General features: G+C 37.3%; 2 protein-coding genes across 3 annotated transcripts in view; one reads left to right on the top strand and one right to left on the bottom strand.

Moving 5' to 3' along the window:
- The window catches only part of LOC129751004 (uncharacterized), a 951,184-nt gene that overhangs the window by 265,947 nt on the left and 659,672 nt on the right, over positions 1 to 25,565 (bottom strand). The gene's annotated exons all lie outside the window — the stretch shown is intronic.
- The window catches only part of LOC129751006 (phospholipid-transporting ATPase ABCA3-like), a 39,895-nt gene continuing 29,541 nt past the window's right edge, over positions 15,212 to 25,565 (top strand). Inside the window, exon 1 of the mRNA XM_055746242.1 lies at positions 15,212 to 15,373. The gene's annotated coding sequence lies outside the window, so the exon portion shown is untranslated. The remainder of the gene's footprint in view (positions 15,374 to 25,565) is intronic.

Raw genomic sequence — 25,565 nt, 5'->3', positions numbered from 1 at the left:
TCATTTTAATTTATTAACTAGTTTTACATTTTACTCACATAAAATGTTACTGTAAAAATCGATTCATAAAAAATAGTTGGCTAGAGTTTAAATGGTTTGAATCCTGAAGCTCAAATGAGTGTTTTCATCAGTTCAAATTATATAATCATTCAATCAATCATTAAATGGTTGTTTTTGAATACTGTTTATAACTTACACAGCAAGCATCATTTTTGTTTCCTACGAATCAATACAAATTTGTAAGTGTCTGTTGTTCTGAATTCTAATATTTGGGCGCTTGGAAATGCTCATTTTCCTTAGTTTCTTGTGAATTAATCATTAGAAAGTGATAAACCAACATACCTTTATAAAAATACTAATTTTGAATCAATTTGTTATCCTCTAATCAATTAAGGGTTCTTCAGTTTTCCTACATGCGTTGCGTGGCCTTTAGGTCTACATTTTTTTTTCAAGGATTTCTATATTACTTCCCAAGTTAAAACTTTCATAAAAAAACGAGAGCCCACAGAAAAAAAAAAACCAAACACGCCTCCAAATAAGTCATAACTATGTGCATCTCGGAAAAAGTAAATTTGATAGACCTATGCCCTATGCTTTCAATACCTCTGTAAAATATATGAAGAAATTTTTAGTTTTTCCTGTTGATAATTATAGTTAATCAAGTTGGATAAAATTTGCAGAGTAAAATGCGAACAAAAGATAAAGATTTTACAGCCATTCCTTTAAAACGTTGGATCGATAGCTTTTCAATTGTCAATCATGTTAGTAAGTAAACCATCTAAAACTTTGTCGTTTGTATACATAATGAAACTTTTCTATTTTTTTTAATTTCATTTTCAAATACCAAATAACCATTCAAAAATGTTCAGACAGGTTGTATATTGATGCTTGAACGTGATTAAACCTTAGCGTGCATGTTCAACGAAAATAAATAAATCTTCGTTAAGTTTGTTTTTAATGACATCTAGTGGCTATATGCTGAGTTATTTTTTCCTTTAAAATAACGGTTGGCATTTTTACACAAGATTTGAGCTCCAGCCCGACCTCTGTTCTCTGTGACTTAGAGGAACAAGAAAAAAAAGTTCAGGCTGAATTTGTTTTTTTTAAGAAAATTCCATATAAACATAAAATTTGCAATGAATCAAATGATTTTTCTTTAAAGTAATTTAATAGGTAAGCGATAAGTTATAAATTAAAAGATATTGGGGTGTAGTTTTTTGCTCATTCTGTTGAGTATCATGAATTAAGTTGATGTGTTAAATGAATAATCCATTAATGAATTTCGAAGTTGAAAGGATTGGTTTAAAATTCTGAACTTGTTTAGTTGCACTTTCAAAGGCAAACCGGTTACCCAGAAAGGTAGCGTTTTGAGTTTCAAGATTTGAGATTTAAAACAATAGGTTGGTGTCTATACTCCTAAATCCTTCCACGGGCTTGGTTTCTGATAGCGCGTATTGATATTTTTCCTTGTTATTAGATGTGTTAATTTTTTTATATTAGCAAATTTCATACTAGATAAGATTCTGAAGATAACATTAAAATTGATATGATGCTTTGGCTTAAAAATTGTTTGCACGATTTTTTTATTTATGTACTATTGAATATTGAAAAGTAATGACACAATCGAAAAGTTGAAAACTCATATCCTGCATTTTTAATCAATTTTTGACAATGAGTTAAACAATCGAAAAACATGCGCGAAGCTAAGGTGAGTTTGCAAAAAAGTTACCACCACATTTCGAAATAAATTTTAAAATTGTTTGATTAAGGAGGTAAATATAGTTGTAGAAAACAAGACACTTCAAAAAATATAAAAAGACCAAAATTGTAAAACTTGGATCAGTAGTTGACAAGCTACAGCTGTTTGAATTTTAAGTACCTACCAATTCTGGACCATGGTATTTCAAGTGTTGAATGTGGGGTATATATGTAATTTTTCGTCAAAAATACTACAATTCGTCAGAATTCTTTGAAATGATAATTTTTATGTACCAAAAGATACAGGAATTTAAAAATTTTGATAGCAAGTGTGTACTTTATTTCGTCCAGTACTGTATATCTCAAACAATTCAATGTTCTTATGAGTAATCATATTTTTACTGAACTCCTATCAAGTTAGTATATGCTTCGAGGGACATAAGACTTAAAAAAACTGTCAATATAAAGCAAAATCGTGTACATATTTACTCTTCCTGCATCTTGATTTTTTGGTATTATAACGAAAGTTTTCTACGTTGATGCTGGTAAACCAATTTTGGGTAAGCTCAATTTCAATCATTTTAAGATTTTAAAGAAACACGTCGAAAAATTCATTGTGACCAATTTCAATCAATTTGCTCATTTCAGGAATGGAAATTTTAAAGCAAAATATACTTAATTCTCGAACTTAATTACCTCACTTAAAAATCTAGTTAAAAGTTGCTTAAATCATCAAACCAAAATCACACTTCAATAAATGATTTCGCATTATAACATTCGTCTTTCTCAGACAAAAAGAACAATGTGGATGCGTTCATCACGGCTATTCAAATTTGATGTTTTTGACGTACTTTTTAATTAAATATTCGGATACAAATTCAGAAATTTTAATCACTTCCGAAATGCGCGACCGGTTATCTCTTTTTCATCGTTACGCTTTCGTTAAGTTTCGTTCTATATTACTGACTGGACTGGATTAAGATTTACACGATACACAGCTTTTAGTCATTCTTTGAAATTTTATTCGTATTAACTGACATTATACTCGTAATTCATACTCGCTCATTTTCATCAAGAATATTTATTTTACTACAATTATCACTACTGTTTCTTCGGTGGTTTTACGAGTATTATTGTTCGTAATATTCCAACTAGTGATGGTCGATGAAAAATTAAAAAAAAATCAAGTTTTAAACTTTTATATTTTTCTCATAATATTTTGATTTCAGTTCTTGAAATTAGTTGAAAATTATGGTATTCTTAGAAAGAAAAAAAAAAACAAAACAATACAAAAAATTGAGCATAACCACTTCACACCGAGAAAGCATAAATCCAACAACGTTACGACGCCAGGTACGAATGTGGCCACGCAACACACAGGCAGCACGCGTGGACAATATCGTTTCGCTCGCGCAAAACAATTTCCATAATCTTTATTGGCATTTTATTGGACGGCTGTTCCCCCGGGAGAGGGTTTCTCTCGTTCAATAATCCATACATATGGATGCAAGTTTTGTCAGTTCGAAAAAAAAACAAATGATTTCGTGTCACTTGTGGGGAACGATTTTTGATAGCTTTCGATGGCTCTCGTGATGCCATTCGACTCGACTCGAAGTTGTCAAAAAAAAAAAAAATCGAGCAAACTGAAAGATTGTTTTGAGATATTTTTCGAGAAGTTTACACCGGATTTAGACGTAAAATCCACTGATATTATCGTTTGTAAAATAAAATTAACTGTTTGATTCGTTATAAATGTTTAAACACATACCATTTAACATATAATATCATCGGAATCAATTAAGCGTACCTAGAAAGAGAAAAATAAAACATTATCAGCGATGATTCAATACTCATTTTACGATTGCAATAATCAGTTGCCTGGCTAACTCTGAATCAGAGATTACTAATTCTTATTTTATCTTTTTTTTTTAATTGAAAACTTCCAATTGAAATTGAAAGATTGCGAATTATCAATCCACTGTTTCACATTGACACATTGGTAATTTAAATTTCGGTTTATCACAGGTTTTATCAATTTAAAATGTCAAAGTCTAATCCAACCCTTCCTTTTCTCAAAAATAAACCCCCATAAAAACTACCTATCTATTTTAAACCAGGCTTCATTCGAATCCAATAAATCTCACTCATCCGCCTCCCCCCGACCAAAGTGAGTTCATAACATCGGTATCCGATTTTGTCAATCAACTATTAATCAATTTACCGATTGTGTCAGAGCTATTACAAGCAGCTTCCCTGTGGCCACTCCTGTGCCCCAAAATCCCACACTTTCATTCAGAACCTTTTGGCAAAAATGAAATCCACTGAACCGCTTTTCACTGCTGCCGCTTCGAGGAAACGACTTCGGGAAGCAGAGAGAGATTTATACAAACATACACCCCGGATGATTGACTGTTTCATCCCCGGGTGAGTAAATCTATGGGTTGAGTTGATCGATGTGTGGGGATGGGACAGAAGCAAAACGCTTCGCAAAAAAAAAATGGTGATTGGAAAGTGCTGTTCAAACAAAATGGCTCACAATGGCTTTGATATTCGTTGGCAAATCCAGCTGGAGAAAGAGTTTATGTTCCAATTGGCAGTTGGAAGCGAAAAACAATCCGAATTAATGATGGCTTGTATTGAGTTGTGCCATTCTGTGAGTTTTGTTCAGATAAGGACAAGGATAAGGACAAGGATAAGGACAAGGATAAGGACAAGGATAAGGACTAGGATAAGGACTAGGACAAGGACTAGGACAAGGACTAGGACAAGGACTAGGACAAGGACTATGACAAGGACTAGGACAAGGACTAGGACAAAGACTAGGACAAGGACTAGGACAAGGACTAGGACAAGGACTAGGACAAGGACTAGGACAAGGACTAGGACAAGGACTTGGACAAGGACTAGGACAAGGACTAGGACAAGGACTAGGACAAGGACTAGGACAAGGACTAGGACAAGGACTAGGACAAGGACTAGGACAAGGACTAGGACAAGGACTAGGACAAGGACTAGAACAAGGACTAGGACAAGGACTAGGACAAGGACTAGGACAAGGACTAGGACAAGGACTAGAACAAGGACTAGGACAAGGACTAGGACAAGGACTAGGACAAGGACTAGGACAAGGACTAGGACAAGGACTAGGACAAGGACTAGGACAAGGACTAGGACAAGGACTAGGACAAGGACTAGGACAAGGACTAGGACAAGGACTAGGACAAGGACTAGGACAAGGACTAGGACAAGGACTAGGACAAGGACTAGGACAAGGACTAGGACAAGGACTAGGACAAGGACTAGGACAAGGACTAGGACAAGGACTAGGACAAGGACTAGGACAAGGACTAGGACAAGGACTAGGACAAGGACTAGGACAAGGACTAGGACAAGGACTAGGACAAGGACTAGGACAAGGACTAGGACAAGGACTAGGACAAGGACTAGGACAAGGACTAGGACAAGGACTAGGACAAGGACTAGGACAAGGACTAGGACAAGGACTAGGACAAGGACTAGGACAAGGACTAGGACAAGGACTAGGACAAGGACTAGGACAAGGACTAGGACAAGGACTAGGACAAGGACTAGGACAAGGACTAGGACAAGGACTAGGACAAGGACTAGGACAAGGACTAGGACAAGGACTAGGACAAGGACTAGGACAAGGACTAGGACAAGGACTAGGACAAGGACTAGGACAAGGACTAGGACAAGGACTAGGACAAGGACTAGGACAAGGACTAGGACAAGGACTAGGACAAGGACTAGGACAAGGACTAGGACAAGGACTAGGACAAGGACTAGGACAAGGACTAGGACAAGGACTAGGACAAGGACTAGGACAAGGACTAGGACAAGGACTAGGACAAGGACTAGGACAAGGACTAGGACAAGGACTAGGACAAGGACTAGGACAAGGACTAGGACAAGGACTAGGACAAGGACTAGGACAAGGACTAGGACAAGGACTAGGACAAGGACTAGGACAAGGACTAGGACAAGGACTATGACAAGGACTAGGACAAGGACTAGGACAAGGACTAGGACAAGGACTAGGACAAGGACTAGGACAAGGACCAGGACAAGGACTAGGACAAGGACTAGGACAAGGACCAGGACAAGGACTAGGACAAGGACTAGGACAAGGACTAGGACAAGGACTAGGACAAGGACTAGGACAAGGACTAGGACAAGGACTAGGACAAGGACTAGGACAAGGACTAGGACAAGGACTAGGACAAGGACTAGGACAAGGACTAGGACAAGGACTAGGACAAGGACTAGGACAAGGACTAGGACAAGGACTAGGACAAGGACTAGGACAAGGACTAGGACAAGGACTAGGACAAGGACTAGGACAAGGACTAGGACAAGGACTAGGACAAGGACTAGGACAAGGACTAGGACAAGGACTAGGACAAGGACTGGGACAAGGACTAGGACAAAGACTAGGACAAGGACTAGGACAAGGACTTGAACAGGAAAGAATTTAGTTTGTTAATCACAGAATTCAATTGGAAGGAGATTGTAATGAATTTAGGGAAATGGAAATTAACGCACTCACCTTTTGGCTTTAAAAACACTCCAACAAGATTTCAATGGATTATGAAACTAATTTGATTTAAATTCAACAAATGCTCATGGAATATGGATGATAACCCTATATTAATCTCGTCATTCATTCCAGATCTGTTAACCTCCTTAAAATATTCACTGAGTTAAAACCTAGATGGCGTATCAATAAGAAGGAGATAGTAATGAACTTAGGAAAATTAAAATTAACGAACATACCTTTTGGCTATAAAAACACTCCAGCAAGATTCCAATGGATTATGGAATTCATATTTGAAGTTATGGAACTCATTTGATTTAAATTTAACAATTGCTCATAGAATATGGATGATATCCCTATAGTTATTTAATTTCGTCATTCATTCCAGATCTATTTGCTATCCAAAAAGAATCCAAATATAAAACCTAGATAGCGTATCATAAAGAAGATGAACTTAGGGAAATTCAAATTAACGCACACACCTTTTGGCTTTAAAAACACTCCAACAAGATTTCAATGGATCATGGAACTCATTTTTGTAGTTGTAGAACTTATTTGATTTAAATTCAACAAATGCTCATGGAATATGGATGATAACCCAACAGCAATCTCGTCATTCATTTCATACCTTTTAACCACCCCAAAAAAGAATCACGGATTTCAAACCTAGATGGCGTATCATTTCACATAATTGCCGTTTATTTGTAACTGTCAAGCCACACCTGTAAAGTTTAGGGAGCAAACTCAGGCAGGTGACAACATTTTCAGCTTGCTTGAAAGCGAAACACTGACAAACAACTGAAACATGTGAGTGACTCGCAGCAAGATGATAGTTTAACAAATTACATGCTACCGTACAAGTTTCTCGATGCAGCACAACTTTCTCTATTCGGGGAACAGATCTCATTCGCGAAACGTGACTTCTATTGTCACGATTGTTATTATTGCTAATGTCTCGCTGTCCTAGATGCCGCATGAAAGATGACAGCAGGGAGCAAAAGACCTATCTTCCGAGGGAAAGATTGAAAATGGGTGTTTTCGTCTTCGTAATGAAGCCAGATGCGGTACAGCCTGATTGAATTACTAGACATATATTTATAGAAGTTGAAATGTTTTTATGCTGTATTTAAGTTAGAATAAAACAAATCGAAATTGAAAAAGCTTTCGAAATTCAAGGAACTTACAAAAAATCGATGACCTTCACATTTGTTCTAAAAATATTTGTGAATCAGTTGAGGCACTTTAGAAAAAAAATGATTTTTAGTAAATTTGACTATATTTAAATGGCGTTTAGACTCAGAAACGATATCGCACTATTTTAACGAATGCCCAAACCCGTATTTATTGATCTGGTTGTAATTTTACTTTGCATCGTGCCGAATTTAACAGTGATTTTAAGTTTTTCTTATGTGATAAATCATCCATTGTCAAAACATGGTTGTGTACCATGTTTAATCAAATCGCTATAAATATTAGATTTTTCGATTAATTTATTTTTTCAATAGAACTGGATAATTATTCATCAGATAAGATAGCTCACAGCTCTTCGTCAGTTATCTACTAAAATACCGATCTGAATACACGTGCAGCAAAACTCCGAATTCTGGGAATTCTATTTTCAGCTGCTTCAGACCTAATGCTGTACCCGGTTGTATGAAATTGATTCTGTCATATGGCAACCAGACCATCACATTGTTACTAGCAACAGCATCTCGTTTATCTTCTGGATGATATTTTTTTGCTCTTCATCCTTACTAGTAGCCACGTGGACAAAGCGCGACCTGGCATGGTTTGATTTGGTTTGTTTTGGTTAGATACATCCCGTTTTTGGTTTCCGGTAATCGAATTTGTCCATCAACTGGATCGGAGAGCGTAGCCCAGATACCTCACTATCAGGAAATTGAATTACGGAGTTATGTTTCGCTAGTTTTTTTCCCTTCAATCATAAGTTTTGTTAGAATTTGAATCTATTTTCAGGGGAAACTACCAATAATGATTTCTCTCTTCAATGTTGTTATTTTAAAACCACCAGCAGCATCATAAATGTTTCACAAAATTATTCAGTGGAAGGTTTGAACGGCTTACGTTTTCTATCCTTCGGAAAACGGAAACTGAAAATAGCAAACAGCTCGTGAAAGCCTCTTAAATATTTGATGAGCTAGAAACATCTACTTATCTCCGAGCAGACTATGTTCGTAAATACACATAATTCTCGATTGTGCGGCTCGTGTTCTACATCACGTGTACACGGAAGTTAGTGGATGGATTTCCGGTTTCTCTAGGTAATGCAATGATGAATTTGTAAATTTAAGGTGTAAGGCCCCAAGGTAACAAATTCGTCCATCAACAAGCGAAATGGGATCAAATTTTATGCAGCTGAATAAATTCAAGGTCTGCAATGTGTTAACCTACACAGAAAATTTTTTTGACTAACACGTGTAATTTTAAATTGTTTTCCTTGAAAGTTAACGAAGATTCATTTATTATTACAGCAAATGTCCTGTAAAAAAGTTGTATACTGAAAATCAAGTGTCACGTAATTTGTTTTTCGAGCTGTAAAATAACGGTAAATGTCCTGCTCCTTTTTGTTACAGGACATTTGCGTAATTTTACAGGAAATAATTTTTGCTGTGTAAGCTCAAAAGACATTTGAAGGCAAACTAGGGACACTTCAGAGCAAATTGATCGATAACTATAAAACTAAATGAACAACTAACCGTACTCTAATCAAAGCCCCACAAAAAAGTGTATGTGTGTCTGAAATGTTTGTAATTGTAAATATGTTCAAGGATAGTGTGACGTATAAAGATTTTTATAGTTTTAAGCTTTTGTAAACTTTTTTGGCTAGTAAATGGTGGATAATGTGCAACACGAGACCCCATAGTGGTCATCCCAGCTAACATGAAATCGTAATAGAAATGATAATCCAAATCGAATATTAAGACATTTTCAATAATCATCGTAAACAAGCTGGTATTGAGTGATTTTCTATCATTCATATACGAGAAGCTTTGCCCAAAAAAGTTGAATCGGATAGCAGTTTAGTCCATTCGTAAATATGTCTCCAAATAGTTGAGAATACGCTAATTCGACATTTACGATTTGAGTAAACTGATTTACGATAAATGGGCGATCCTTCCTTCTTTCTTCCTTTGACCGGTTCGTGAACAGAAAATCTCACATATAGAGTCATAGCGCGAATCATTTCAACTGGTGAGTTGGCATCGTGGTAACATACCCGATAGACAACTCGGAGGCTGGAGTTCAAATCTCGGTCGGGGAAAATTTTTTTTTTTTCGTTTTACTCAAATTACCTCAAATCGTATATTTTGCATTTTGTGGGGAAATCGAATCGTTAAAATCTTGTCATTGTAGATATATCGCCTCCACTTTTATAGCTATATGCTATTTTGGTAAGTTTAATACAATCTTTTCATCTGGTATATTCGTTTGATTAATTCTGTTGTTCCTGCGATATACCCTCTTAAATGTTTGCTGGGATATCACCTCTTGTTCACAACTCCTATCTCTACCTCACCGTGGTGCCGGCTGGGATGCGAGTAACTTAAGCGGAGATCGGGTATCCAACCCCGGTGGATGTTTTGGTCGCATGCAGACTGGGAAGGTGGCCGCACGCGTCTGTTCCCCAGGTCAGGGGCGGCGTGCAACAACAACCAAGCGTCTGTTCTCCAGGTCAGGGGCGGCTCAAACAGCGACTGTCTCGCAGCGAGCGGCTGAATTTATGAAATGCGGCTCCCGCCATCTGAGTCCAAGATGGCAGCCCCATCGCGGGATAGGGACTTTAGGCTAACAACCTACTGTTCCCGACTTGAAATTGTTACGGAATCCGAAAGAAATGACCGACCTGGAACTTTGGCGACGACTGTTAGCATGAAAACACGGACACGAATTGGAACTTTTAACGTTTCAACCCTTGCCCAACAAGGCAAACTGGAACAACTTGCTAGAGAGGCTAGCCGCCTCAAGCTTGAAATTCTGGGACTGAGCGAAGTCCGTTGGCCTAACACTGGAGAACACAAGATACAGTCCAGGCAAGTCCTGCTTTACTCTGGCATACGAGGAGAACATGCTACTCGGGAACGAGGAGTTGGTTTCCTGTTAAGCCCGCAGGCCTACGCGGCCCTCATTAGATGGGAACCAATAAACGAAAGAATAATCGTAGCCAGATTCAGAACACGGGTTAGAAACCTTACAATGGTCCAGTGTTAGGCGCCAACTGACGTTGCCGATTTGCAGGAGAAAGAGCAGTTTTACAGTCAACTGAACAGCGTGGTAGAGAGAATTCCGAAGGGTGACATTCAAATCCATTTGGGCGACTTCAACGCAAAGATTGGCTCCGACAATCAAGACCTTGAGCGCATCATGGGGCGCCATGGCCTAGGACAGATGAGCGAAAACGGAGAGCTGTTTGTAGAATTTTGTGGCAACAACAACATGGTGATCGGTGGATCGTTCTTCCCCCATCGAACAGCACATAAGGTCACTTGGGTATCCCGAGATGGCCGAACAGAAAGTCAAATTGACCACATCTGCATCAGCCGAAAATGGAGAAGGAGCCTTCTTGATGTCCGCAACAAGCGAAGCGCAGACATTGCATCTGACCATCACCTCGTCCTTGGCGAAATACGACTAAGAGTTGCGCGTGTCCAACGGCGCGAGGAGAAAGTCGGGTGTTGATACGACGTCCGCCGGTTGGAGAATCCAGAGGTGAAAAGGGCATACGTTGAACAGCTAGAATCCCGAGCCTCGGAGCTGCCGACAGACGGAACAGTCGAAGAACAGTGGTGTGGAATCAAGAATGCCTTTATCACGACGAGCCATGGTACTCTCGGTAAAGTTTGTGGAAGAAGAAGTGAATGGATGTCGGATGAAACTTGGAGGATGGTCGATGATCGGAGAAAGGCGAAAGTCGGAATTGAGCAGGCATGTTTCGGGTCAGCCAGAGCAGCCGCCCGCTTACGATATGCTGAGCTGGAAAAGGCAGTTAAACGAGCTTGTAGACGAGACAAGAGAGCCTGGACAAACTCCCTAGCCGAAGAGGGGGAAAGAGCCGCCGCCAATGGAGATATTCGATTACTTTATGACATTTCTCGCCGCCTCAGTGGTGCAAGGACTAATGCAAGAATGCCGCTGAAAGACCGTGCCGGTCAGTTATTGACCGATCGAACAGATCAGCTCAAACGATGGACTGAGCACTTCGAACAACTCTTCCGAGTCACGAATAGCGATGGCCAACAGAACCCGCAGCTTGAAGCGCCAACAGTAAGTCGCATAAATGGCGTCAACTCGGAAGCGCCCTCGCTGGCTGAAATAGAAGCGGCAATCAAAAACATGAAATCCAACAAAGCACCTGGAATCGATTGCATCCCTGCTGAAATGCTGAAAGCCGACCCTGCCCTGTCAGCACATATGTTGCACCGTCTTTTCGCTGACATCTGGGATACTGCAACATTCCCGGCCGACTGGATGCAGGGTATCCTCGTAAAGGTCCCGAAGAAAGGAGACCTGACAGAGTGCGGTAACTGGCGAGGCATAACGTTGATCTGTACAACCCTCAAAGTACTCTGCAAAGTGATCCTGAACAGGATCCAGGAGAAAATCGACGCTACACTCCAACGGCAACAAGCTGAATTCCGATCCGGACGATCATGTGTGGACCACATCACAACGCTACTAATCGAACTGGAACAAATCAACGAATTCCAGGACTCTCTTCTGCTGGTGTACGTTGATTTTGAAAAAGCATTCGACCGACTTAACCATGAAAACATCTGGGCGGCTCTAAGGCGACGAAGGGTCCCAGAGAAACTAGTCCATCTCATCGAAGCACAATACGAGGCATTTTCGTGCAAGGTTTTGCACGACGGTGTCTTGTCCGAACCAATCCCGGTAACTGCTGGAGTATTTTATCAACGCTACTATTTCTAATTGTAATGGATGAGATTCTGACTGGATCGATCGACTGTGCACCGAACCGAGGATTGCCGTGGAATCCTTCAATAATAGAACATCTGAACGACCTTGACTTGGCTGACGATATTGTTTTGTTCGCCCAAACGCAACCGGATATGCAGAGCAAACTCGACGACCTCACCGAAAGTTCCAAGGCAGCAGGTCTCAAAGTCAATGTCGGAAAGACCAACTCGATGGAGATCAACACAGGAAATCCCTCCAGTTTCATGGTAGCTGGGCAACAAGTTGAGAAAGTGGAGTGCTTCCAGTATCTTGGTAGCCAGATAACTCTCAGCTCAGCTCTATGCGCGATGGCCAAATTGTTTGAATTGGTTATCCTGGATCCCATTAATTCGTTCTTCAAGCACCAACTTTCCAATGATCAACACGGGTTCATGCCTAAACGATCCACGACTACCAACTTACTCACCTTCACATCTTTTGTGCAAGACAGCATTGCTATGAAAACCCAAACTGATGCCATAAATACTGACCTTTCTGCTGCATTCGACAAGGTGAACCACGATATCGCTATCGCAAAGCTGGAACGTCTGGGTTTCTGTGGATCCCTTTTGCACTGGTTCCATAGTTACTTAACAGGTCGAAAGTTATCCGTTCGTATTGGTGACTCCTTTTCAAATCATTTTCTTGCCTGCTCCGGCGTGCCTCAAGGAAGTCATTTAGGACCACTAATTTTCGTGATATATTTTAATGACGTACTCTCGCTCCTTGACTGCAAAAAACTTGCATATGCCGACGACCTGAAACTTTTTCACACCATAAACGGCCAAGAGGACATCAATTTCCTGCAGCAGCAGTTCAATGTGTTTGCTCAATGGTGTGACCTGAATTGCCTGCCCCTGAATCGCAGTAAATGCTCGATCGTATCATTTTCTCGTAAGCGACACCCTCTTTATGCGGAGTACGCTCTCGGAGACGGAATCATTTCTCGAGTGGACCACATCAACGATCTGGGCGTTATTCTCGATCAACGGCTGGAGTTTAAGACTCACACAAACTACATCGTCGACAAAGCATCCAGAAACCTCGGATTCTTATTTCGCATGGCCAAAGACTTCAAAGACGTGTACTGCCTGAAGAGTCTTTACTGCTGTATAGTTCGTTCCATCCTCGAGTATGCTTCAGCTGTTTGGTGCCCTTTCTACCAGAATGGGGCTGAACGAATCGAGGCTATCCAGCGTCGCTTCATGCGGTATGCCCTACGTCATCTGAACTGGCAAGACCCGTTCCGTTTACCAAGTTATGAGAATCGCTGCCGCCTCATAAACCTAGATACGCTTCAAGCTCGCAGAAACGCTACGCGCGCTCTAGTTGTTGCTGATCTCTTAACGTCCAGAGTCGACTGTCCCGTTTTGCTGGAGGCCATTCCTCTCAGCGTGCGTCCTCGAGGATTGAGAAACCAGCTTTTGCAGCTCTATGTACCTATTCGTCTCAACAACTACGGAGCGAACAGCGCATTTATCGGCATATTGAAAACGTTCAATCGCTTTTCTGAGCATTTCGACTTCGATGTTTCGAGGAACGTGTTCCGGACAAAAATTTTAACTGTTTCAAGAACTGTATAGACCTGTGTTAATTTTTTTATCTTGTATTGTAATTATCTACTATTAAGTTATCATTAGGATCTACATATGATCCGTTGATTTTATTCTAATAAACAATAACGCCTGATGGTGGTACCAGGAAAGACATCGAAACCCGGATCAGAAAGGCCCGATTTGCGTTTGCGAGACTCCGAAACATCTGGCGGTCACGCCAGAACTCTCTACGATCAAAAATCCGAATCTTCAACTCAAACGTCAAATCCGTATTGCTGTATGAGTGCGAAACTTGGTGCACATATGCGGTGACGACGCGAAAACTGCAAGTATTTGTAAACCGCTGCCTGCGGAATATCATCCGCGCTTAGTGGCCTGGCAACTGGATCTCGAATGAGGAACTACATCGCCGGTGTCATCAAAGGGCGCTAGAAATCGGATTCAGGAACGTAAGTGGAGATGGATTGGGCACACGCTGCGAAGAGACGAAAACGAGATTTGCATAGAGGCGCTAGATTGGAATCCAGAAGGTCATCGAAGAAGAGGCAGGCCCAGAAACTCGTGGCGGCGAAGCCTAGCCGCTGAAATCCGAACTGTCGACGAGAATCTTGACTGGGACCAGGTGAAGACGCTGGCTCCGGATCGTCAACAGTGGAGGTCTTTTACCACGGCCCTATGCACCGGAGGATCGGCGCGGGATCATTAAGTAAGTTAAGTTGTAAATTTTTCAGATTTTCGGCTTGTCGAAACTTCGGAATCTCATTCTCGAATGAGTTGTATTTTTAAAGAAAAAATTACTGTTAAATGATGTTCTGGTATTGAAAATCCAAATTTCATATAGATACTATATTTCTTGTAGTTTCTTGAAATACCAAATAGATACTTTTCAGGTGTTGGAAACTGGTCACATTTCGTTAAACTGATTCTCCTACAGCTTATTCATTTAACATACATTACGCGAGTTCCTTTTATCTTAGAGGGAAAAAGTCATACAGTTCGATGTTTGTTTTGTTAATGAGTAATGAAGGTATACATATTTGGGTTTATGAGTAATATAGGGACTTAGGGTGACTAGGTTTTGTTTTGAATTGTATCAGCTAGTATCCGAAAAATTAAACATGAGTATACTTCATATTTGTTTACATCTCATTCACATTAATTTGTCTTACCGACCATCCCTCTTTTCTGTATGTGAACGTAATTTTGCGAATGCTTTTATCAGTCACAACTCGTAATAGGTTCAGAAATGTCTAGATTAGCTCTTTGGCAGATTTTTTTTTTGTTTTACAGCGCAATGTGTGGTGCTTTTTTTTTATTGATTGTCGAGTGGCTATCACGACGATCGCAATCATCGAATTGATAAGATATCTTTATTTCAGCTAGTCGACCACAGAGCACTGATGACTAGTGCCTTTATGAATGAACTAAGCGTTCAGTCTTTTCCGGACCGCGTACCGGGCTTAGGGTTGTTTTTCGCTCCTCCCGCGAGTTGATCGGATCCTGTCTGTTTTGCAGATCGAATGGTCTGGAAGTGAACGGTTCTTGATTTTCTGGCACCTGGAAAGTTCACATGGACTGTTGAAATCAAGTGAGTGACTATTTAGAACCGAAGAAGTTTTTCTCTTGTCATGTGAACTTACTTAGTTTTTCTATGGAAAATTTGAAAGAAGTTTTGAAACTCATTGTAACCTTCCTGGACTCTCGGTTTGTGGTTGAAAAATATGTAGATTGAAAAGTATTCATAGGTAGATAATGCACGCAATGAAAACTAAAACTTTGGATTGAAAAACTTGGACTCAAGCATCATGATTTTAGTTTCTGATATCCAAACTTCAAGTTTAGAATTAAAAAGCGTCGTCTACAAGTGAAGGGGACCTGTGAAAATATTTAATTCATCTTTTTTTTATCTTCGTGGGAAATGAGAAAATATTGTTGAATGTAAAGCTACAACGTAAGTACGCGAACATGACTCATATAGAATCGTAGAAATATCACGGGCGTGACGGTTTAAAATTTAGAAAATGGCTTGGCAATTTCGCGATTGCGTGTTCACCGAAAAATGATAACTGATTCAAATTGATAATGTCATAAGTGACAATCAATCAAGCTGCTAGAATAAACATGGGGGTTATTGGGGATTTTTTTTTTCAAGTAAGAGTACAATTTCACAAAAAAGTTTACCTAGAATGAGAAAAATTAGTGATCTGGCACTGAGAAAAATTCATAAAATCGCTATAGAGGAAAATATTACAAAATGAAATTGATTTTCTCAGGCATTCAAAAATTCCAAATGCTTAAAATTATCATTATGAGGCATTAGACCGCAGCAAAAATGACTTTTTGCTAACTTATTCAATAAATTTCAAATAAATTTGAAATGAAGTTGGTCTTTGATTTATGGTTTTGACTAATCTTAAGCTTCATTTTTTGCTAACATTACAAGCAGCTAAACATTTTGGTTGCTAGCGCTTTTAATAATTTATTGAAATGTTTTTGCAAAGGTTATAAAAATAAATAATTTTCCTCGCTATGCAAAGCAATTTTTTAAGATTTTTTCTTCTCATCCTAAGGTTTTACAGCTTTGAAATAAGCGATCAAAAACATGAATTAAAAAAATTAATTTTGAAAACAAAGTTATTTTATAGCAACGAATATCTTTTCTGGAGTACAAGTTAGGTTTGCGCTTTCTTCACATAAAATGTACTGCAAGAAACAAGGAATATTTTGATCCAAAACCTATATTTTTTGGAACTTTCAGGCAATTTTTGAATGAAAAATTTTGTCCTCCCAAACTCATTTCCATACAAAATTAAAACGCTTAATTAATGCGCTTATTTAGGACTGAATGGAACACTTCCAAAATTTTTATTGCTATTTCTGGCAGCAAAAACAACAAAAAAAAAGTTATGGGAGGTGTTAAAATTTAAGAATTTGAAATTTCTCTACAAAGTTTGCACCGGTCTAATGAGGCATATCTATTACTCCAGAATTGTTCATTTATCATTTCAGACTATTTACATTTTTTTTAACGTGATCAAATCGAAAAACTGCTGTATTCCTGTTCAAAATAGTTATCCATTCGTCTGGTTTTCTAAAAAAAAAACAACTAGAAGACTCAATTAAGAAAAATCCTAAAAGCAAAACTTTGGAAGAGATAATTGGATTCAAGTTCAGCACATCACATATAACATGTGACACAACACAATTTAGCATTGAATTTAAATTGTGACTAATGCGCCAATTTACTTTTTTTTAACCCTTTAATGTATGATTTTTTGCCTTTAATGGTTTAATTATTATGAATGGGTCTTAGACCTACCTATTACCTATTATAAGTACCTAACTGGGTTGCACAATTAGAATAATTCTTATCTTAAAAAAAATGTATTTTTTCTCTATAATATTTTTAAAATAACTAAAAATAACAAAATAGTTTAAAATTTTCGTTTTCATTTCAAAGACCATAAAATGATCACTACAAAAAACGAATCAATTTGAATTTCTAGCAACATTTAGCAAACACTAATCAAGATGATCAAAAATTGACCTCATATTTTTATGACCTCATAGGCACGATAGGTGATGGGCGCACTCGCATTAGCATGAAAAAATTTTAAATTTGACCATTTTCATTATTTCTACTTTGACTATACCAGCAATACCAGTTCAGCTTTTGGGCGAACCAGTTTCAAAAATTGGAGCTAAGCCCCCTTTCTTACATATCATAAGGTTAATTGCATCTAGGTGTACTACCCCGAAGTTTATTAAGTCAATCATAGGAACTTGGTTCTTACATCGAATGCTAAGATAGCGATTGTAAGATCAATACTTCTCCCAACGCTATACTCGCGAGCAGAGATGCCAATCCCAAGTAACACTGATAGTTTTATTATACTTTTCAAGCCCCTTATAAAACCAAAACTTGATCTAGTAGCCTGCTATAAAACTTTAAATGTTACTTGGGAATGTGCCTGATTTTTCAGGATTTTCTGATTTTCAGAAGCTCAGCCTGACAACCTGATAAGTCATTGGATATCCCTGATTTTTTCAAATAAGCCTAATTTTACCTGATTTTTGCGAATGTGGTAAAAAATGGGTAGTAAGGAACTGCACAAGATACCATTGCTAAAGTGAAAATGGGTATAGACGACCAAAAAAAAGGTCATCACTTAAGCGACATTTCCGTTACATCGACGTAGTCTGATTATTATTTCATCAGTCCCTGATTTTTGCAAAAAAAAAAAATTTGGCAACCCTGCTCGCAAGCACAAATTTCTCTCAGTTCTACTCACCTCTGTACATCCAAATTATTTTATGATCATTTTCTGTACGAAATCAATATAATTCCGCGAGCTGTGAACGAGTTTCCAAATATGATGTGGGCAAACGTGTATGACAATTTTTCGAAAAATTGTATTTCTAGTGATGAGCTTGAGCTTGAGCTTAGATAGACCGTACATTTCAGTAGTTGCTACTCCGCGATTGACAAGAACCATCAAAATTGTACATAGCTCCAAATAAATGGGGCTTGGGATTAGCTTACCATTTTCTGTGTACACGTTTCGAAGGTTCCTTATCTTATATGGTCAATACCGGCGCCGGTCACGTCCTTACGGTTCATCAGGGAAAGGGAAGAATTATTAGTTCGACTTCCGTTGCTACTAGAGACCGAATACACCTCTAAATCTCCACGGTCGTCACAGGAAGGGTAGTTTGTTAGTAGGGAAGGTGAAAAAGATCAGGATTCCCTTTGGGAAGGGATGTGATCAAAGCAAAGTTAAATATTTAATGATCGTCGCGTCGCACACAATCGAGTACATCGCGTTTTTATTTAGAGCAAATACGTCCTAACGTGGCATTGTCATACACGTGCCATGCATTTAGCACCGGTGCAACTGACCGAATTTTACCGCGCTTAAGACGACAAGAGCAAAGCGTCCTTACGTGGCACTGTCATACACGTACAATGCACTTGGACCGGTGCAGAAGAGCAAGAACGACCTAACGAGCAAAAACTTTCTAAGAAACAGAAAAAGAGAAAAAAAAGTAAGAGAGAGAGAGAGAGAGAGAGAGAGAGAAAACGAACCGAATTTAACCGCATTTGAAATACTTAATATTGAAATCATCATACACTACAAAACAATTTTATCGCGCGCTGTAACCAAGAGAAAACACGTCTAATCGCGGCATTGCAATACACGTAGGGGAACATGCCCTATTATGCGCCACCTAAGCAAATTGCTGATTTTCTTTGTATTCCGCGAACAAATTGTGTTAAAAATGGGTGTAATCGTTGAAGAAAAGTGTTTTCTACAAATGCCTATGATTTTTCATTACTCAAATTGCTATAGTTTCTTCAAAAACTTGATTTTTAAAAACCATATTCAAAGCCACAGAAGAAAACTGTGTTGCGAATACGCGCCGCTGTGTATTCAATACGCGCCTAGCAGCCGAACACACCCGAGAGCAGCCGAAGACCGAAAACACACCAATACTTACAAACACTTTGACTGAAAAGAAAATCAAAATGGACTAATCAAAATTGAAAAAAAAAAATGAAAAATAGATGTTTTGGGCTGAATAAACGCTAAAGATATGGTTTAAGGCTTTTTGTTCATTTTCAATGAAAATTGGCCTTTTTGAAAAATTAATGCTATTTTCAGCCTACTACGATTGGCGCGTTTTAACGAGCGCATGAGCCGTGATAGAACATACCCATGAAAAGCATACCTTAGCGAGTTCAGTATGATTTTTTTAGCATAAAATCATAATTTAGATTCTCCTCTATCGATGTGTCAGAAAATATTGTCTTATTCGTTTTTCTCTGCTTGGTGACACCTTATTGAGAGTGTTTTAAAATTTAGATCGAAATGAAGAAAAACCTAAATTGTGAAATTATCACGACATAGGGGCATTTTAAGGAAAAATTCATACTTGCCATGACCAATTACAGCATTTAAAACAAATTGGTAACATTTTGCAGGCTTAAAATGTTTCAGATTCTTCAAAACAAGGGTGGCGCGTATTAGCCACATGGGGCGTTATATGAACTTTTCCCCTACAATATAAAACGCGGAAAAAATATCCATCACCAAACACTGTACATTACTTCGATTTCACGGCGGGTAGGCGTCAGAGAGAGAGAGAGAGAGAGAGAGAGAGAGAGAGAGAGAGAGAGAGAGAGAGAGAGAGAGAGAGAGAGAGAGAGAGAGAGAGAGAGAGAGAGAGAGAGAGAGAGAGAGAGAGAGAGAGAGAGAGAGAGAGAGAGAGAGAGAGAGAGAGAGAAAATAAAGACTGACGAACCCGGATTGAACAATATTTGAACCAATTATCGATTTAAAAAGTACCTTCTCAATGTCTCAACATACCAATTGTAAGTTTCCTAATATTCAATTTCAATTAAAATAAATTTTTCAAAACTACCGCTTGATTCTAAAACTTTCAAGTTTCCTAATCAAATAAAACTGTTATTTTCAAAATATGCATGTTTATAAACTCCCAAATTATTATATTTCCTACACCTAAAATTATCTTATTTTGTGCTTAAAATTTTCCAAGTTGTTTTTGAAGTCCGAGATTTTGAATCAAACTCATTTTCTTTTTTTTCTATTACTTTAAATAATAACTTTAAATAATATTCCAATATTAAACTCTTAAAATAATTTTCCTAAGTTTTAATTTTTTTCCAAACACCCGTAAATTCAAAATAAGCTAAAAAACCGTTTAAGCATTTGCAATTCAATTTCTACCGTTATTACGATATCTCATATATATATTTTTAACGCCTAAGTTCTCTTAGTGAATCAACTGATAGTAATGCTTAAAATCACATAAGTTCACATGATATTACTTCCTAGCTCTTTACTCGTTAAACGCTGCTCTGATATTTAAAATCCGTTCACAATATTAAAAATAATTACACTCAATCCCACTTACCTTGCAAATGAATTCTGCTACATGCTTTACAGAAAAAATACCATCTATCCAAAATTACTCGTGAGGCTGGACAATATCGGAGTATCCATTTTCGGGCAAATTTAATTGATCCATCCATTGCATACTTGAAATCATTCCATAATATTCTCTTTTGTTTTGGTTCAAAAACTTTCGACCTTTTTAATGTACCCAAAAAAGAAACCTTTTAGGCAAACCGATTTCTTATGATTTCCAGATATTGAAAACATAAATCCAAATCCAAAAAAAACCAATATCTATGTAAATTTCCCGTCCGCTGATCTTTATTAGATTTACAGTCTCAACCTGAATCTGTATTTCTAGTGATGGAAAAACGGCACTATCCATAATGTTCAATGACTTAATTCCAACAAATAGTAAGCTATTCAACCATAAAATCGGAAGGATCAATTCTCCAAATTGTTTTTGTGCAGAGCTAGACTCAATCAAGCACAGAATAAAACAATGTCAACCTTCTAAAGTTGTTTGGAATTTTTATAGCGGACATCATCCGAGATCGGATGAAGATTTACATTCTTGATCCAGAAGTTTTAATATCAACTGTAATTGGCGAAAAAAGTTGTAAATTAAAGGCTACACTATGGCTAGTTGTTGAAGATTTGTGTTTTAACTTAATTAACCATAAGAAAAATGACATCAATCGATTGCGAGAGATTCAGAAAAGAATTTGCGAAAAACGTTGGAATAGTAAGGAAATATTTAATAAACATTTTAGAATTTTTTTTGAATATCTGTTAACAATGTAATAAGGAAGGTGGAGGATTGAAAACAAGAAGGAATTATAAAAATTATAAGCAAATTATTACAAGATAAGTTTGTAATAATCAAACAGGATTAAAAAAAAAGGAAAAAAAGAGGGGGAAAACGACATTAGCATCTAACGCGTACGATGTACACCATCTCAACATCTCTCACGCCGTTCGAAAATCTAGGCAAGATCTTAACCCACATTTAATGAAAGATGATAAATTGATTCAAACTCAGCTTGCAGTTTTCATGAAGTATGAATATTTTTTTTCATATGCCGTGCCATAGAAAAAATAATATCTCGCGTGACACTTCATTACGCCGCATGAAACCAAATGTAAACAAACATTTTGATTGCAAAAAAAAGTACAAAAACTGACATAAACTAGTTGCAAATTCTTTCCATTAAGAATATTTCGGTATCGATTTTTGAAAAGGGCCAACACGCCAAGACGTCTGTTTTGTAAAAGACACACACCGTCTTACCCGATTTAGGCTTTACAGACTGAATAAATGACGTGGACAACTAAAGATTAACATTTAACATCCAGTACCGAGATGAGAATCGACCCCATGCCATCAGTGGACCTAGCAATTACCGTCTTTCCACGCTAACCAATTGACCACTGAGATCGTTTTGAGAAAAACACATTCAAAGTTTGAGAAAATATAATCAATTTCCTATTTCAGTGCATTGGATCATTTTCCCAACTAAGTCACTAAAATCCTTTAAAATCAACTTAATTTCACTATCCGATTGATAAATTTAGCTTTTTTGTGATTATACCTTTCAAAAGTTCAAATATATAATTTTGTGCCCTTTTGCTTTCTCATTTTGTTTATTCGCCAAATGTGAGCGCCCTTTCGAATTCCAGAATGATTATTCGCCTTTTGGATCACTAGTCGCATAAGCAATATTGAGGCAAATATAGGCTTGAAAACAGATCCAAGTGAACATTAGCACATTCGACCATTCAAAAATTACTCTTTCCTGGTTTTCTCGTCCTGGGAAATATTTTTTTTTGAAATGCAATGCCTTTTTTATTCCCGAAATAACAATTGGCCCTTTTTTCGCGATGATATTTTTAAGGAAAAAACCTTGTCAGATGAAAACATAAAAAAAATACTTTTCGCCCTTTTGATGAATCGGCGAAAGAGCATCGTGGCTACACACTTATGAAAAAAGCTTTTCGCCTTATTTAAAAAATGCAATTTAACTATCTAAAATAAGTTTCACAGGTTTATGCAAGAAACTAGATTTGTTTACACTTGGCGCATTGGCCCTTTTCAAAAATCGATACCGATTGGTTGTCCGAACAACATATTCCAGATGTGAGACAACAATTTTGAAGTTGTTTTCCTAACTTTTGCAGCCGTTTTCTCTTAATTCTCATGATGTAATAAAGCGCACGCGAGATACTCTAAACATATAAAGGAACTGGAATCGAGTTAAATATATTGCCAGAATATCCGATTTCTTATGGGCATGTCCAAATATTCAATTTTAAAATTAAGGAAAGTTGCGGTTAGCCGAAAATCTTATAAAAATGCTCAATTTTTTGCCAGATCTATTCACATCACTTGCAAAAATTTAAAAAAAAACCGGAAATTAGTTATTATAATTATAGATTTTTGTGTCAAACAGAAATCGGGCAAGCTTAGTAGGTATATTGCTTTGAAATAACAATTATGTTTGGTGTTTTCATGTATTAATTGTTAATACATCACGAGAAAATATTGCAGTTAATCTCTCTTGAAACTCTGTTTAAAGCTCTGTCACAGAGAACAGACGTACAAGCTCGAACAAAAAATCTTCAAAAAAGTGTGTAAAATTTCAAATGCAGACATCCAAAAAATATGTTGAAAAATGACTTTAAACAGTGGCAGCTATTGCGCCGTTCAAAAGTTACAAATCAAATTTTCAAGTGTACAGTTTTCGAAAAGGCGTAATTGTTTATATGAACCCATAATTAAACTAATGCCGCTGGAAATTTTACACAAGTTTCGTGGGCTAGCTTGTACGTCTGTTCTCTGTGGCTCTGTTAAATGCAAAATCTATATATATAAAAAGTAATTTCCGTTTGTTTGTTCGTTTGTATGTTTGTCTTCAATAGGCTCAGCTGCCTTAAGAGCTAGAGAGCTGAAATTTTGCATGGGTGCTCATTAGGACCAGGAATGATGAAAAATGTTTTTAGATTTTCGGATGACCCCTTTTGAAGGCGGTTGTCCATACAACAACGGTTTCATTCCCCCGAACCAAAAGTCATGGCACCCATTTTTTGAACCGACTTTCGTTTCCGTTCGTTTCGTTGGCGGGATTATTTTCACCATCACCATGGGCAGGCTATTAGAAACGGCCATCCAGAGCTCACATGTACTGGATAGCAAATCGAAGCTTGCTGAGCATTAAAAATTTGAAAGTGAAAATTTTGGCGGGTGTTTTTTGTACCTTCTACTGTTCAAAGCACATGCTACCGGTACGAGATATTTGGATACAGTTATAAGCCTACATTTTGATTGAAAAATACAACTAGCCTGTTAGGAATATATTGACTAGAAAAGTAGTGGCTTTCAAAGTGCTCTTTACCGCTGCTGGGGGGCTTTGAAGGTCAACCATTTTTATATTTATGGAGTTCCTCATAGAGAAAGAAAATTTTTTAGATTCAGAGTTTATAAGTTCAAGGCTGCGATTTTAACGCTTCAATTGGAATTTTAGTTGGAGATTAGAAAATTGATAAGATAATAAAATATGAGGTTTTGAGTTTAATACACCATGCAGTTGAAAACATGCAAAGTAGGATAATCTTCAACAGATATTTTCATTAGATAAGGGATGGAAAAGATAAAAAAGCAGTTTAATCTTTTGAAGATAAAACTAATAGGTCAAATCTATTCAAGTTTCCTAAGAAATGGTGTATGTCTATATTAAGTTTTCAATATCTTAGTCATTTTGCTGTTTTTATACATCGGATTGGGTTGAAAATTGGCACATAGGGGTTATTTGTGACAAACAATTGAATTCACTTATCCAAATTTAAGTCAGAGGTCGGCCTAAGGGGTTTTTGCGATATTGTCGTTATTATACATCTATTTAGATGAAAATTGGTACACGAGAGTTTTGAGGGACGATCAATCGATTTCAGGTATTGAATTCAGCGTAAGGGACCGGCAAAGGGGTCGTCCATATTAACCTTACAATATTTTTGAAATATCGTCGTTATTATACATCGGATTGGGATGAAAATTTGCACACGGTAGTTTTCAGAGACGGACAATCGACATCAGATATCAAAGATTGTATAAGAGGCCACCTTTAACTTTTTGGCAATAATTGCGTTGTTATGCGACGATTGACTCGAAATTTTTAAACGTGTTTTTTTTGGCACGGGCAATCAATTCCTAATTTCAAATGAAGTAGCAGACGACAGAAGAGGTTCGTTCAATATTTTTGCAATTATAACTCAACAATTAATTCGGAAATGCATCAGGAAAATATTTGGCTATTAACTTTCATACAAACTGTTCATAACATATTCCAAGTTGAAAGCGAAACGGAGTTCGTATGGGAACAGCTAGTTCATTATAATTTATCAAATAATTCCATCATCACCCAAAATTCTCTAATTTTGAGAACATCAATGATAGATATTAAATTGTTTTTTTTTTCATGATTGATTGCTTTGTATGTGCTTCATCGAAAGCAGAATAAATATTTTCATCAAGATAATTGGGATATAACATCAAAATCCTAGACTTTGAATTAAAAATAAAAAAAATCGATAGAAATAAATTCAAATTTCATAGAGATACAGACATAAAAGTTCAAGAGTTAAATTTGAAACCTAAAATTGCCTTTCATTCATATCCACAATTCAGTGTCTCGAATTAATTTGAATTTATGATTTGGAATTGTAAAATTTATAATTTAAATCAAAATGTTTTATTTCAATTTCATATCTTCAAAAAACAAAAAAGACAAAATTTGTATGTAATGTGTTTGAAATAAAGAAAAAATAATCCGGATTATTTACAATTTACAAGAATAAGATTCTTATCAG

This window comes from Uranotaenia lowii, chromosome 3 (genome assembly GCF_029784155.1).
Source record: "Uranotaenia lowii strain MFRU-FL chromosome 3, ASM2978415v1, whole genome shotgun sequence".
Taxonomy (NCBI): domain Eukaryota; kingdom Metazoa; phylum Arthropoda; class Insecta; order Diptera; family Culicidae; genus Uranotaenia; species Uranotaenia lowii.
This window is presented reverse-complemented; position numbering and strand designations above follow the sequence as displayed.